The sequence below is a fragment of the Cupressus sempervirens genome, chromosome 10 (genome assembly GCF_028749045.1).
Source record: "Cupressus sempervirens isolate cs-2001-9-10 chromosome 10, ASM2874904v1, whole genome shotgun sequence".
Taxonomy (NCBI): Eukaryota; Viridiplantae; Streptophyta; class Pinopsida; order Cupressales; family Cupressaceae; genus Cupressus; species Cupressus sempervirens.
In genome coordinates, this window is record NC_143127.1 from 357,979,332 (window position 1) to 357,992,982 (window position 13,651).

General features: G+C 37.2%; 1 protein-coding gene across 5 annotated transcripts in view; it reads left to right on the top strand.

Moving 5' to 3' along the window:
* The window catches only part of LOC149534100 (phosphoglycerate mutase-like protein 4), a 177,117-nt gene that overhangs the window by 23,089 nt on the left and 140,377 nt on the right, over positions 1-13,651 (top strand). The gene's annotated exons all lie outside the window — the stretch shown is intronic.

Genomic DNA, 13,651 nt, shown 5'->3' on the forward strand with positions numbered 1-13,651 from the left:
ATTGAAATGCTCTGAGTCAAAAGAGAAATATTTAAAAAAGTTCAAGACCTTTCCAACGAGCTATTATACCAAGGGATATTCACCCAGATGAGGCCAAAAAACCCCTTATTACTCCAAAATGGCTATAACTTAGTCTTATTTAAATTATTAAATTGCTAACTTAGGAGAATATTTAAATATATTAAAATATTTTCCAAATAGCGAACTGATAGCCAAAACACCTCTACAAGGTGAAATTGAACTTGTCACCTCCTGTGACTAATGCCGGATAATCTGAAATAATTGACAGTCTCATCCCTCAAAATTAGGGATACTCCTAAAAATAGGAACGTCTCCGAATCTTCCAAAACTGAAACCATAGAATGATCTTGTAGAGACTCAAGACTATAACTCATCTCAACCTCCTAAAATGTAGGGAACTCCTACAATTAAGAAAGTGCTCTCAACTGCCCTCCTACCGTCTGAAACTCCAAATCCGAACACTGTATACCCTGACTGAGTCTCTAAACACCATTGCTAGCCTACGAGACTCCCTGATTGGCTAACTCTATCGTCTCTGATGTCCACTCTAGAAAGGGGACATGACAATCCTCTCTTCCCAGAGATTGCTTGCCCACAAGCAATGAACAAACCCCTGTTGCGCCACTCTGATATACACTCTTGGGTGTGTGAAATGAAGCAACACATCAAGGATCGCCCAATCAAATGCACAGCATAGGATAATACCAGGATCCCACATTGGATGAGAGTGTTCCCACGACCAAGGTGGTAACATACTGGAATCCCTGTGAGACAAGGCGTCAAACAAAACAACACCTGGATTCCAACACCATTTGAACCAGCACCCATCCATCAGGTATAAATAGGGATAACTGGAAACCTCTGTCATGCCATATCTCTCCGCAACCACTGTGATACCACCACGAAAGTAATAATCATCCAAAGCATCATGTCTGCTAATACCCACATCATCCTGTAACCATGATCCAGGATGAAGTCTCTATGATATAGATGTGATAGCCCATGTTGGAAACTGCTTGACATAATGCTGGACTGTTTGCTGGTCCCACCAACCAATCCTCCCAAACTGCTAAGTCAGGTGCCTACAGTCAATAACTCCTCGGAAGATGGGAGTGCATTATCGCAACATGAATAGTATAAGTCCTGCTTCAATAACCCCATAGCCTTATGAAGAGCATGGAAATCTGCCATGGAAAATCCTCCACTATCCTGCTCACCAGTCATAAGAGCACTCCAACTGAGTGTAGATAACATTTGTCGAGTGACATCAAAGTGCTCAACCACTATGTCTACCCTCTTGTCATCAACCTTGAGTTGTCTAATCAAGTGATGAGGAGTCTAAAAATGATAGTTCTCAGGCATGTGTACTACCTTTGAATTTGCTCTATGGTAGAAAACTGTGTCGAAGTTATGTACATCATTGTAAGGAGTATTCAGTATGCATTCACTAATGCATGTATCCTCCTTTGTAGTACTACAACTTTGTACCTCTGAAACCACCTCCTCTGTCGATGATGAAACTGCTGTCACCACACTATGCTCACTCTCATCAGCTCTTTATGTGTCTGCACATACAACCGAATCACGATCTTGGGATTCAGTGTCACTATGAGTACACACTACTCTGATTTCTAGGGTATGGTCTAAGAAATTAGACTCATCATGGCATGAAGTCTCATCACCCAATGCCTCTGAAATACCTATGTCCGGATTATTCTCTTGTGCAAACTCACCAAAATAACCCTGACCCTCTGTATTACTTGTTGTTCCATCCAAATCAATGCTGGCCTCTTCTTCCGTTGGAAGAAATAAAGTTCTAATGGATGATTGCCTTTGTTTCCTTGCATCATCTATCTGATTATGGCATTCTTTGACTCTTTGGAGATGTCTTGCTTGGGCAGCAAGTATCTTTGCTTGCACAACTCTATTTAACCAATATTTATTCAACCTTTGACAATGTTTTATATCATCTACCCCAAAGTACACAAAATCAGGCTTATGGTGACTTGTACCATTCCCATCATCACGTCCCATGCTTGCACCATGTGTACCCTCAAATATAGAATACAAATCATTGTTCTCTTCTTGACCAAAGGATGCCACATCTTGAGGTAACGAAGTTGTGTCACTGCTGTTATGAACTTCAGAATTATTATGATGTGTTCTAGTTATATTTTTGACCCCTTTAAGTGTATTATCATAGAAAGCCTCATGGCCGCCACTTGCATACGGGCCTTCATGACTATTCCCAAGTGAAAGAGTTACCATATTACAAGAAGGGGGGTGTAAGCTATCGCTGCCCCAAGTCAGATTTGTGAGAGCCTCCTCCATGCTTCCATTCCAATCATCAAACAACACCCCATCTTGATTCTTCACATGCTTAGATAGAAGTGACTCAAAAAAGTCTTAAACTTGGCTTCTATGAGATTCAAAATCAGACTACTTGCATACTAAACTTGTCATACCATTCTTAAGTTGAATACCATCAATTTCATCATTACTACCATTTGAAATAAATGTTGCCTCATGATTTGACTGCTGTTGCAAATTTCAAAATAGGCCTCACACCTTGGTGTCACATTTCCAACATCTCTAATGGTTTGCCCCCTGAATGTAATCTTTTCTAATTTGTGACCAATGGCTTCTTTATTACCATTTAATATTTCGTTCTCCTTTTGCTACTTAAAGGAGCTTGTAGATATCGAGTTATCGTTTGCTTCAGGTACACCCATAAATTCTGTAAAGGAAAGGAGGTTGTGTATCTCCTTAGGAAGAGAACAATACTGATGGTAGCTGCTCATAACTGCAACATTGAATGTCTTGGTAAGAGGCATCTTACTTGTGCTTGTTAACGAAGATGAAACCTTAGAGCACCTATTTTTATTTTTAGCCATGGTATTGGCCTGTAACTGAACTGATTTCTTTTCCAACAGGCTGGCAGGTTCTAGGCTCTGATACCACTGAAAGATCCTTGATGGATCTCTTCCACTGATTTCTTGTAATTTTATATTTTTAAATTTGTTTTCCCTGTTTATTAAAATTTTCTTGCAGAGCTAGACAGAAGTTGCAGAAGGGTTTGATTGTTTTATATTTTTGATGATTTTTCAATAAGTAATAACAGAAGTACAATAACATGAACCAATTCTAAAAATGTATTCCAAATACATTTAAAGCAAAGTCGCTTCAAGCAGATTTTTTTGAATATACGCCTAATATGTAAGTAGATGAAGATTTACAATAATATCCAGATGATTACAACCAAGAATAAAGCCAACTTGAAGGCGTGAAGGTGAAATATGAGCTCAGAAGGAAGCTACGACCAGAATCCAGCTCTCAAATGCTGTACGTGGAAAAGTAGATGGCTGCCAGGTGCGGCCGTATAGCTACAAAGTGCCCACATGTGGGTAAAATACCCAAACCCCAGCTAAAACTTTGACTCAGTACTGCGTTCCTCATAAGAAACAATGCACAATCTCCAAGATGCTTCTGACTGCAAGAATCCAGACCACTATTTTGGCGGCTACGTCCCAAACAGGCAAAGCAAGTGGGTTTGGCGTCCCAAATGCAGAAAGCTCAATCAGAGCCCAAAACACAAATCCAAGATATAATATGTCAGTAATACCTTCGAACTTTGTCTTTACCTCCTTATAACCCACCAAACTTAGCTCGAACCCTAAAAGTGTCCCCATGTGGCGTTGGGTTACAAAAAATATATTTCTCATTTTTAAAGTGGTCAAGTATCCAGAAAATGACCTTTTTCCCAATAGAAAGAAATCCGTTCACTGAAATTCTCTGAGTCAAAAGAGAAATATTTAGAAAAGTTCAAGACCTTTCCAATGAGCTATTACACCAAGGGATGTTCACCCAGATGTGGCCAAAAAATCCCTTATTACTCCAAAATGGCTATAACTTAACCTTATTTAAATTATTAAAATGCTAACTTAGGAGAATATTTAAATATATTAAAATATTTCCCAAATACTGAACTGATAGCCAAAACACCTCTACAAGGTGAAACTGAACTCGTCACCTCCTGTGACTGACGCCGATAATATGAAATAACTGATAGTCTCATCCCTCAAAATTAGGGATACTCCTAAAAAATAGGAACGTCTCCGAATCTCCCAAAACTGAAACCATAGAATGATCTTGTAGAGACTCAAGACTATAACCCATCTCCACCTCCTAAAATGTAGGGAACTCCTACAATTAAGGAACTACTCTCAACTGCCCCCCTACTATCTAAAACTCCAGATCCGAACACTGTATACCCTGACCGAGTCTCTAAACACCACTGCCAGCCTACGAGATTTCCTGATAGGCTAACTCTATTGTCTTTGATGTCCACTCTAGAAAGGGGACATGACATATTGTATCTTTCATGCAGTCAATTATGATCCTGATCATTGAAGAGAGTCATGATGACTGACAAAACTTATTATTTACCGTATTGGCTGATTTGAAACAAACACAAGTCACTTCTTTTGATTCTTGTAGTTCGGTTAACCATATTATCAAACAATGTGAATAGAAATTGAAATGATTCTTAGCTAGGGACAAGATTGTAGAAGGAAGGTAGGATTATTTGTTTCAGCTTATAAAGTCTTGTGAGAAGGAAGACAAAATTCAGTCATTTGGGCAGCCTAAGAGGGACGAAGCTGATAATATTCTCAAGGCTGAAAAAGACACAACCATGGATCAGCTACCTAAAAGTTCAATGGAGTCTCCATGCATCATGACATTAGGTATGTTGGTTGATGAAACATCCTTTGAATCAGCTATTTGTGTAGTAACAACAGAGGGTTAGCAAGAGGGTATTTATTCTAATGGTGGTAACAATTTTAGACAGCATAATGTTGATTGGATGAAGCATAGTAATGAACTTTTTGAGATGGCTGCTGATTGGATATTGGAGAATCCACTATTTGAGTTTGATGATGGCGCACCTTTTGATATTGATCAATAGTCACAAATTGATACTGATTACAGCCAAGAGGTGACTGATTTATTACATTTGACAAAGGGGCATGGTGCTGATTTGGCTAATAGCATGGCCAAGGAGCATATATGGAGAGAGGACAGTGCTGATGGTATTCATTTATTATTTATTTCTCATTTATCTAGTACCTATAGTTATTCTACTGTCATAGATGTTAAGCATGATGATAGCACTTGAGTTTTTACACTCCCCTTCATGAAGGAGGAAACAATATCTAGCTTGCTTCGTCAATACAGTTACAGTTTTAGCATATATGCGAGAGGAGCACTGTTGCGGCAGTTGGATATTTTGGACATTCCACAATTTTCTAGAATGAAGCGACAGGATATTCTGGACAATTGGGAAGGTGGATGGCTTGTTTGTTTGTGGTACTTTAGGAGGATTAGCCAGATGTACATTGTAGGTGGATTCGATAAATTATTCACATGGAGTTAACCAGGATCTTAATATTAGTATGACCAGTGCATTGTTGTGGAGAATTGGTGAGCAACTTCACAATTTGAGACATGGTATTTGTAGTAGAGTGGTGCAATGGCTTGGTGGAGCAGTTTCCTTGATATTGATATGGGACGCCGATATTAGTTTGTGGACTCATGATTGCTTGAGGGCAAGCAATCTCGAGGAGGGAGAACTTGTAATGTCCCCTTTTTGGGACATTAGGAATTCTGAAGTCAAATTCATAAAATATTGATTTTGGCTTAAGGGAGCTTAATGTTAATTTATTAAATGGGTCAAATTAATATTATAAAGTGGGTTAAATTTAGGAGAGAAGAAAGAAAAAGATGAAAGGATAGGAGGATGAATTTATTTTCAGTGTGCTTGGATATTGTTTTGGTTTGAGATTTCTCTTGGAGAAATGAAGGAAGCTTCAACTTCTATTCTAGATCCGACAATGCAAACCCTCGGGTTCTTCTTGGGTGGATTGGATGTAGCCCCGATTCATCTTCTATGGTGAAGTCGAGACAGAGTTCACAGTTGCATTTCAGGTTCATTTCTGATTATCCAATCTGACTATTATCACCGTTTATATCATTGAATTGTTATTGTATTGCTAGTTTACAATGCAATAACGAATTCTAGAGTATTTGCGGGTTACTTATTGGTTAATGTTGCTGATTATTTTCGGGTTATTTGCTGGTTATTATTGTGTAAATTGTTGTTAATGATTCTGAAATTTATTTGAGGAAAAAATGGAGAGAATATCTGGGTAGGATATTACAATTAATTAACTCAATCTGGGTTATGATTAAGTTTCTTTGTTTAAATGAAGAGCCACGCCATGAACGAACATGGCCCCATATTGTGGAGACATGTCCTTTCATGACATGTCTCTTATATGCAATACTTATACCAATGCCAAATGGCCAAGAGTGAATATTCGAAATCAATAAATATTCTCTCTTTTGGAGTTCGGCACTTGTAGACTTGGAGATAAATTACATTCTCAGATTTAAATCAGTATTCCATAGTTTCTACTATACTGATTCTTTCAAGAATAAACTCTGATCATAACTTGCAACAAGTTAGAAGAAATTAGTGCATACAAATCTGCACACTGCTAAACATTTACCAGCCTGATAAGAAATTTAATTACATTTACAATTTATCACAAACCAAGTCTTAACTTATGGTACACACTCATATCCTTAGTGCAAAAGTCAGTCCTTTGTTAATTACACAAAGAAATCATAGAAATTTACCTTCTTGCTATACACATTCACAAAATTTAGGCTTTTAACTTCAAGCGTATTACTTACACAATATATTTCAAAATTTTAATTTTGAGAAAATATTATTACACTAATCTGCGGTACACAGTTGCTAAATAATTCAGCAATATTTTTATCATTTTTTTAAAGTTTAGAAGGCAAGCAAGAACAACTAAGAAACCTCACACACACTTGAGGGATAATTCCAGTATTTTTGCTTCTATAAATCGAAGCAAGGGACACCTTTTCCTAACTTGTTGGGAGTAACTATAAGACTCAACCATCACCCAATGAACCAATACAGACATAAATCGACTAAGGATAGTTGACCTACAATTTATGTGACCTAGGGTTATGACTAAGCATAGTGAACTCAAGGACCTAGAGTGGAACCTAAATTTCTGATAGTCCCACAAAACAAGTCCTACATCAACAACATACAAAAGACGTAAGTTGCTCAATTGAGTCAAGGAATCAAAACCACATATCAATAAAACCAAAATAATTTCCATTAAATTTTAAATGAAAGAAATACTAGTATGACAAAAATGATAGACCAACAAGATCTTATTTTACAAATGACATAGTTTTTAACAAGATTGCTCGATTGAACAACATAATTATCAATCCAAGAGACCATTAGGTCGATTACAAAGGATATCATAATATTTTGAACATAAAGTCCTTCCCGACGAGAACTCTAGACCCCTACTCAAAATGAAAACAGAAGGGTGAGAATATCACAAGAGTGCTTTTCTACCCTTCCATGAAGCTGTTAAGCTTCCTCAAAAGCTTTTCTGACATGAAAGATACCCAACCTGGCTTGAGGGTGACTAACCAAGTGAAACCCAAAGTAGTAATGGAATTGTGTAGCAAACAATGTCTGGAATACACAAGTGTCAGCAAACATAGTTCACAAAACATATAATCATCCCTTTCTTGATCACCATTTTAGTATCTTAGTTCTATCTCAAACACTTAACATGATTTATCCAAACACAACGATACACAATGGCCTTTGTGCATACCCATCATAGTTACATATTAACCATGCATTTAATCCCAATGTTTCCCCCTTATGAAAACGGATAAAAACTCTAGATGCCATAATTATACATCAATCACTCACATCATGCAAGACATATCTCTTGTCAACAAGTCAATTTTTACAAGAGCATACAAGAATTACAATCAACTTAATATTGCTAGATGAGGTACGCACATATACTCTACGAAGCACATAGATACATACATTCAAATTCCTAGTTTAATATTAGCTTGAAATTCTCAAAAAAAACATAAACGAACACCATAATATTATAATTTTAATGATGTTGGAAAATTTCAAAAATCCAATGCAAAACATGGAATGTCTAAAATATCTCCAAATTATTGGGAAAGGGTTGAACATGACATACAAACTATATGGCATGAAGTCCTAAGATACATCGTCCCAATGAAATAAATGATTGCAGGATAATAACAAAATGTTGTCGTACTTCTGTTTCTGCTGAACAGGTCCTCATGACATTATTGTTTTTGTCCATGTTTTGTCACTGATCAAAGTCAATTGAATATGTTTACATACTTTGATATTCTAGTTTTTTCAGCTATGTGTTGTTTCTGCAATTTACATTGATTCATGCTTTCCACAATGCTGAATGATGTATTTGTTTAACCTTTTGGATCATATGCTTATAGGACTGCTATCCTTCATTAATATTTAAGAAAGAGTAGGCTGCTGTTACACTTTGTTCTTTTGAATTGCATTCATTTCTTCTCTTGCATTAATTAGATTGATTGCAGGTGATGTTTACATTTTATTGCCAAAGCCGGTGTTGTTAAGCTCTGCCCTGTTTATCATTTGCATCTGAATTATTCGACTTTACACTTGGCACAAAAATGGACACATGCTGATCATGGACTTTGTATTTCGAAATACATCTATTTTCAAGTGTTATAGCACTTTTACTGCTGTTTCGATGACTATTGAAAATGCAATAATACAAGCAGTGTTATGACTTTCATGTTGTGATAGCACTTTATAATGACCCCATGATACCGCCATGCCCTCAAATACCAATACTTAACGCAGATTCAAAACTCAAGCACCCACACACATCAAATCCCCTTTATTGCAGCCATTGATACTTGTCTTGCCTAGCCATTTCCTGCTCTCTCAACTAGTCTATAAGGTTTCAACACACAATGTTGTCCCTTTAATAGCCAGTTGACCTGTCTTTTTACAATTTGCACTATGTTCAATAAAAGGTTTCATGTAACAAAATTATAGGTCCCTTTAATATTGTTGCTCACTTATTATCAGGATCTTGCCTATTAGGCCTGTTTGTTTGCGGGAATTGAATTGGAATAGGAATCAACACATTCCTTATTTTTTTAATTTTAAGTTTGGGTGCGCCAAATCAAAATTGGGAATTGGAATTCGTATTCCCATTTTGGACCCAAAATGAGTATTTGATATTCCATTGAAATAGGTGGAATTGGAATTCCCATTTTCCTTTTGACTATTTGATAAAATTTTCGGATCCAATTATTTGGGTCTCATTTACGAAGGTCTGAATCTATCCAGCAACTATTTGCCGTCTCAGCTGAATATTGCATATGGTGTGTTCAACGACATCCACAGCCTCAGTGGATTCAATGGTGTGTGCACATATACGCTAAAGTCCAAGTCTATCTGCTCGCCTGATTCTGAAATGGTAGACTCGAGTAGGCTATGGGGTATTGCTGCAAGCATGCATAAAGATCTGCATGGAAGATTGCTTTTGTTTAGGGTTTTAGATCACCAAAGTGTTCGCTCACCGCAGTTTCTCAATGACAGATCGGATCAGGATTGATAGAGGAATCAAATTGCTGCAAAGAGCCGCTAGTTCAAATGGGCAGATTTCTGGAAAATGAGAAGATCTGATCGGATTCCTCTACAAAATGTGTGCTTGGGCTTTTTGGTCGCAGATCATGTGATCAGAGGTGAATTGGGGCTTTGATCGAATGTCTGATTGAATCGACAACTGAGGATGGGGGATGACTACTACAGCAGAGTGCTCCCCAAAGTATCTTCTCACCAATAGATTATGATCTCCGGTGATTTAAATGGCTAATTTGGATCAATCTCATAGTGGAATTGGATTTTTCATGTTTCAAATTTCGATTTCAACTCCAATTCCAATTTTAGTTTTGTAGAACCAAACGGATCTCGAATAACAAATTCCAATAGCCAAACAGACCATTATTGACACGCTGGGCTCAAACCCTTGTGGGAGCCACATATTACATCCATGTGTCAATAATAGTCCAGATTGCTGCACGGGAAAAAAACCAATTAGAAAATAAAATAGGACTTTGGGATTTAGGAATGTGGATGCATGTGTGGGAGTATGATGGCGAGTCAACTAGTCATTGTTTAGATCCATTGGATCTAACCCTTTATTTGTTTCACTTTCAGGATCTAGTACAGGAGTGTGGAATGGCAAAACAAGGGGATCACAAAGAATACAAGCAGCCAATATCACAGCCAGTCATTTAGGCAATGGCTGACACCTATGAGCCTCATACTTTCATTTCGTGTTCAAATGTGTATTCATGTTCCTAGATTAAGCCTTCATTTATTTTCTTTTGTCACGGCTTGTGTGAAGCATTAGTAAATACCTTGATGAATAAAGTTTTATATTTTCAGAAAAGATTAAATATGTATTAGCTTTTCTCTATGTTTTCCTTTACTTTTCTTCATAAAAGGTGAAACTTATATGCATGAATAAATCAAAGGAACAATCATAAGCATTGAAATTGAGCATGAACATTTAGACTATCAATCGGTCTTTAGCAAGCAAGGCTCTACCTGATTGAGATGGTAGGTGAAAATAGGTAACAAATTGGTGATCTTTGATGAGTGTCTGCTTGCTAGACATGAAAGCCAGTAGCCTTAATAGTCCATTGGGCTAGGAGTCAACTTAGATTTGGGAATGTGTAATTCTTTCTATCAGCCAAGTGTTATGTGCATTAGTTCAATTTGTGATGGTGAAGTAGGCTTCCCTTCATCATTATGAGCTGTGGACATAGCACTTGTCTTTAAAAGGAAGGGTGACTCATTCATATGGCTTTGTGAAATATAGAAGCAACATGGATAACAAAACATAACAACCTTGAATATGTGCAAGTATCCTAACCGGCTAGTCATGCTTATATGTATGCCTCATTGGGACAGCAAGCTCCTATCATTATCTTGCTTAATGGGTCATATGTATGTGTGTGCCTTATTGATTAGGGTATTTACATGTATCCAAGGTAAAGACCTCCCCCCTTAGTTCTTCAAAAAACATGGAAAGTCCTTATTTAAAGTTGGAAACACTAGGACAACCTAGGAAAATTGTGGACTACAACACTTAGGGAAAAGCAACACAAAAACAATGGTGCAGCAACACCTTTATGAAAGCATGAAAACAATTTGTATAGAAAGATCAAAAATCAAAGAAGCGCTTGAGGTGTATTCCATTGACTGGAATAGATAGGACATTGCCATCCATGGTAGACAACTGAAATGCGTTATGCTCTTTGCACTGAGTGATAACAAAAGGGCCATTCCAGAAGTTGTCAAATTTCATATGCTTGCCTGGCCTTCTCTTTAACATGTCCCACCTTAGCACAACATCTCCTTCTCTAAACTCCATAGGAGTAGCTTTCTTGTCAAAAGCCCTTTTGGTCGAAATTGATGGTATTCCAAAGTCTCCATAGTTTTTCGCCTAGCTTCTTCAAGCTCCATTAATTCAGCATATCTAGAGCTTGGAGCTCAACTGATAATGGCAATCTTGCCTCTTTCTCGTACACCAACATATATGGAAAGTTACAAATTGACCTTTTAGAGTTATGTGGTCTATCCATAATGTAGTCTTTAAATGAGAGTGCCAATCCCGCTGATTTTCTTCCATCAGCTTCTTAATTATCCTTATCAAGTTCTTATTTGTACTCTTAGCCAAACCATTGCCTTGAGGGTAATACTTTGAAGATGTATTCAAGTAAATAGCATGCTCAACAACCCAATCAGATACTCTTAAACCAACAAACGCAAGCACATTATCTGAGATAATAGAATCTGGAACACCAAACCTTGTAATGGTATCCTCAAAGAAACTCAAAACTGTAGATTCATTAGAATCTTTCAAGGCAACAACCACTATCCATCTGGTGAAGTAATCGGTTGCTGTAAGCACCCACCTATGACCAGCACTAGATGGTGTATTAATAGGTCCAATGAAGTCAAGACCCAACTTCATAAAAGGCTGGTCAACTTGGACTGGCTGCAAAAAAGCATAGCTGAGAGTTTTTCTTTTCCAGCAACTAAGGCACATTTAACACACCTCCTAGACCAAGTATGTGAATCTTTAACTAAATCTGGAAAAAAATAGTGAGCATGCATGGCTTTCCATGCAATGGTCTTTGGGGCAAAATGATCCTTCGAGTCTCCATAATGAAATTCTTTCAGCGCTCTTTCCCATTGATCAGAATTAATACATCTTAACAACATTCCATTGATATCTTTCGTAAACAATGCATCATTTAGCAAAACATAAGGAATAGATTGCACAAAAATACCTTCGCTTAGCCCTGTCTAGATTTGGTGGACATTCACTAGTCTTCAAGATATGCATCATGTCATGAACCCAACATTTCTTATTTATTGTTTCAGCACCTAGAGAAGCATCACTGTTAACTAGAACAACAGTTGAATACATACTCTCTGCACTCTTAGGAGTTGTGGCAATCTCGTTCCACAGTCATCTACCCCTTACCAACTTTGTAATATCAATATTTGAACATGTCAGTTTTGTTTGATTATGTGATGTCCCCTTCCTAATTTTCCTTAAAATCACAACTGCAACAAATTAGATTCAGGGTCACATTTCTCCAAATAAATATTTTAGTAATATGATCTTGGGTTTGGATATACATACATAGATACATACATATATACATATAATCACTAGGGTTAGTCAAGCCTAAGAGTGTATGATTGCCACATGTTTGGTGGCTGGTACCTACTTTCCCCAACCTTGTCTTGTTTCCATATAGATAGTTGCATCTTGTGGAATCGAGTGGATGTTGTTAGCGGTTACTTGGCTCTGTAAGTGTCCTCTTTGTCCTAGGCCACAATGATCCTTCTCGGACGACCTACATAAGAGCTTGTTCACCACCCTTCTCTTACACCTTAGGCCACCTCTCTACAGACATGCATTTTTATTATCTAAGATAGAGACAAATACTTAAGTATTACTCTCACTCAAAGACATATTAGAATATTTTTATTATTTTTAATATCTTACTATATTTATCTAGTTCTAGTTATAATCTTCTTTAAGGCTTTCTTTTTAGTTTATCTCAATTAAGTCTATTTTTAGACTACGCTACAATTAGCATCTGTAAACTCTATATAAGAGTTCATTGTTAATGCAAGTTTATTCCATTCTCTCTGTTCGTTCAATCTTTAACAATTTCATGGTATCAGAGCGTAGTCGATTTTGGTATGACTTCCTCATGGGAGAGCCCAGGTTCATGAGAACAAGATTATCAAGGGTTTCGTCTGTTTGTAGCTTGCATTTTTTTTGTCTTTTTGTGAATGCAACTCGAGAGTTCTTAGTGGCTCACATCTGCATTTTTTGAGCTTCTTTTCTTGCGATTTCTACATCTGAAAGTCACGTGTCAAACTTTATTTGCAGTTGTGATATTGCTATCAGGATTTAACTGTGTGATTTTTGAGTCAAACTCATTGACCCATGTTTCATGAGTAGTGATTCAACATGAATCCATCTCTCGTGAGAATAAATGGAACACTTAGCACTCATTGGATCTAGGTGATGCTCACATTCTGCGCCACTTGTGTTATTATTTTCTTGGTGGCAATTATCTTGCA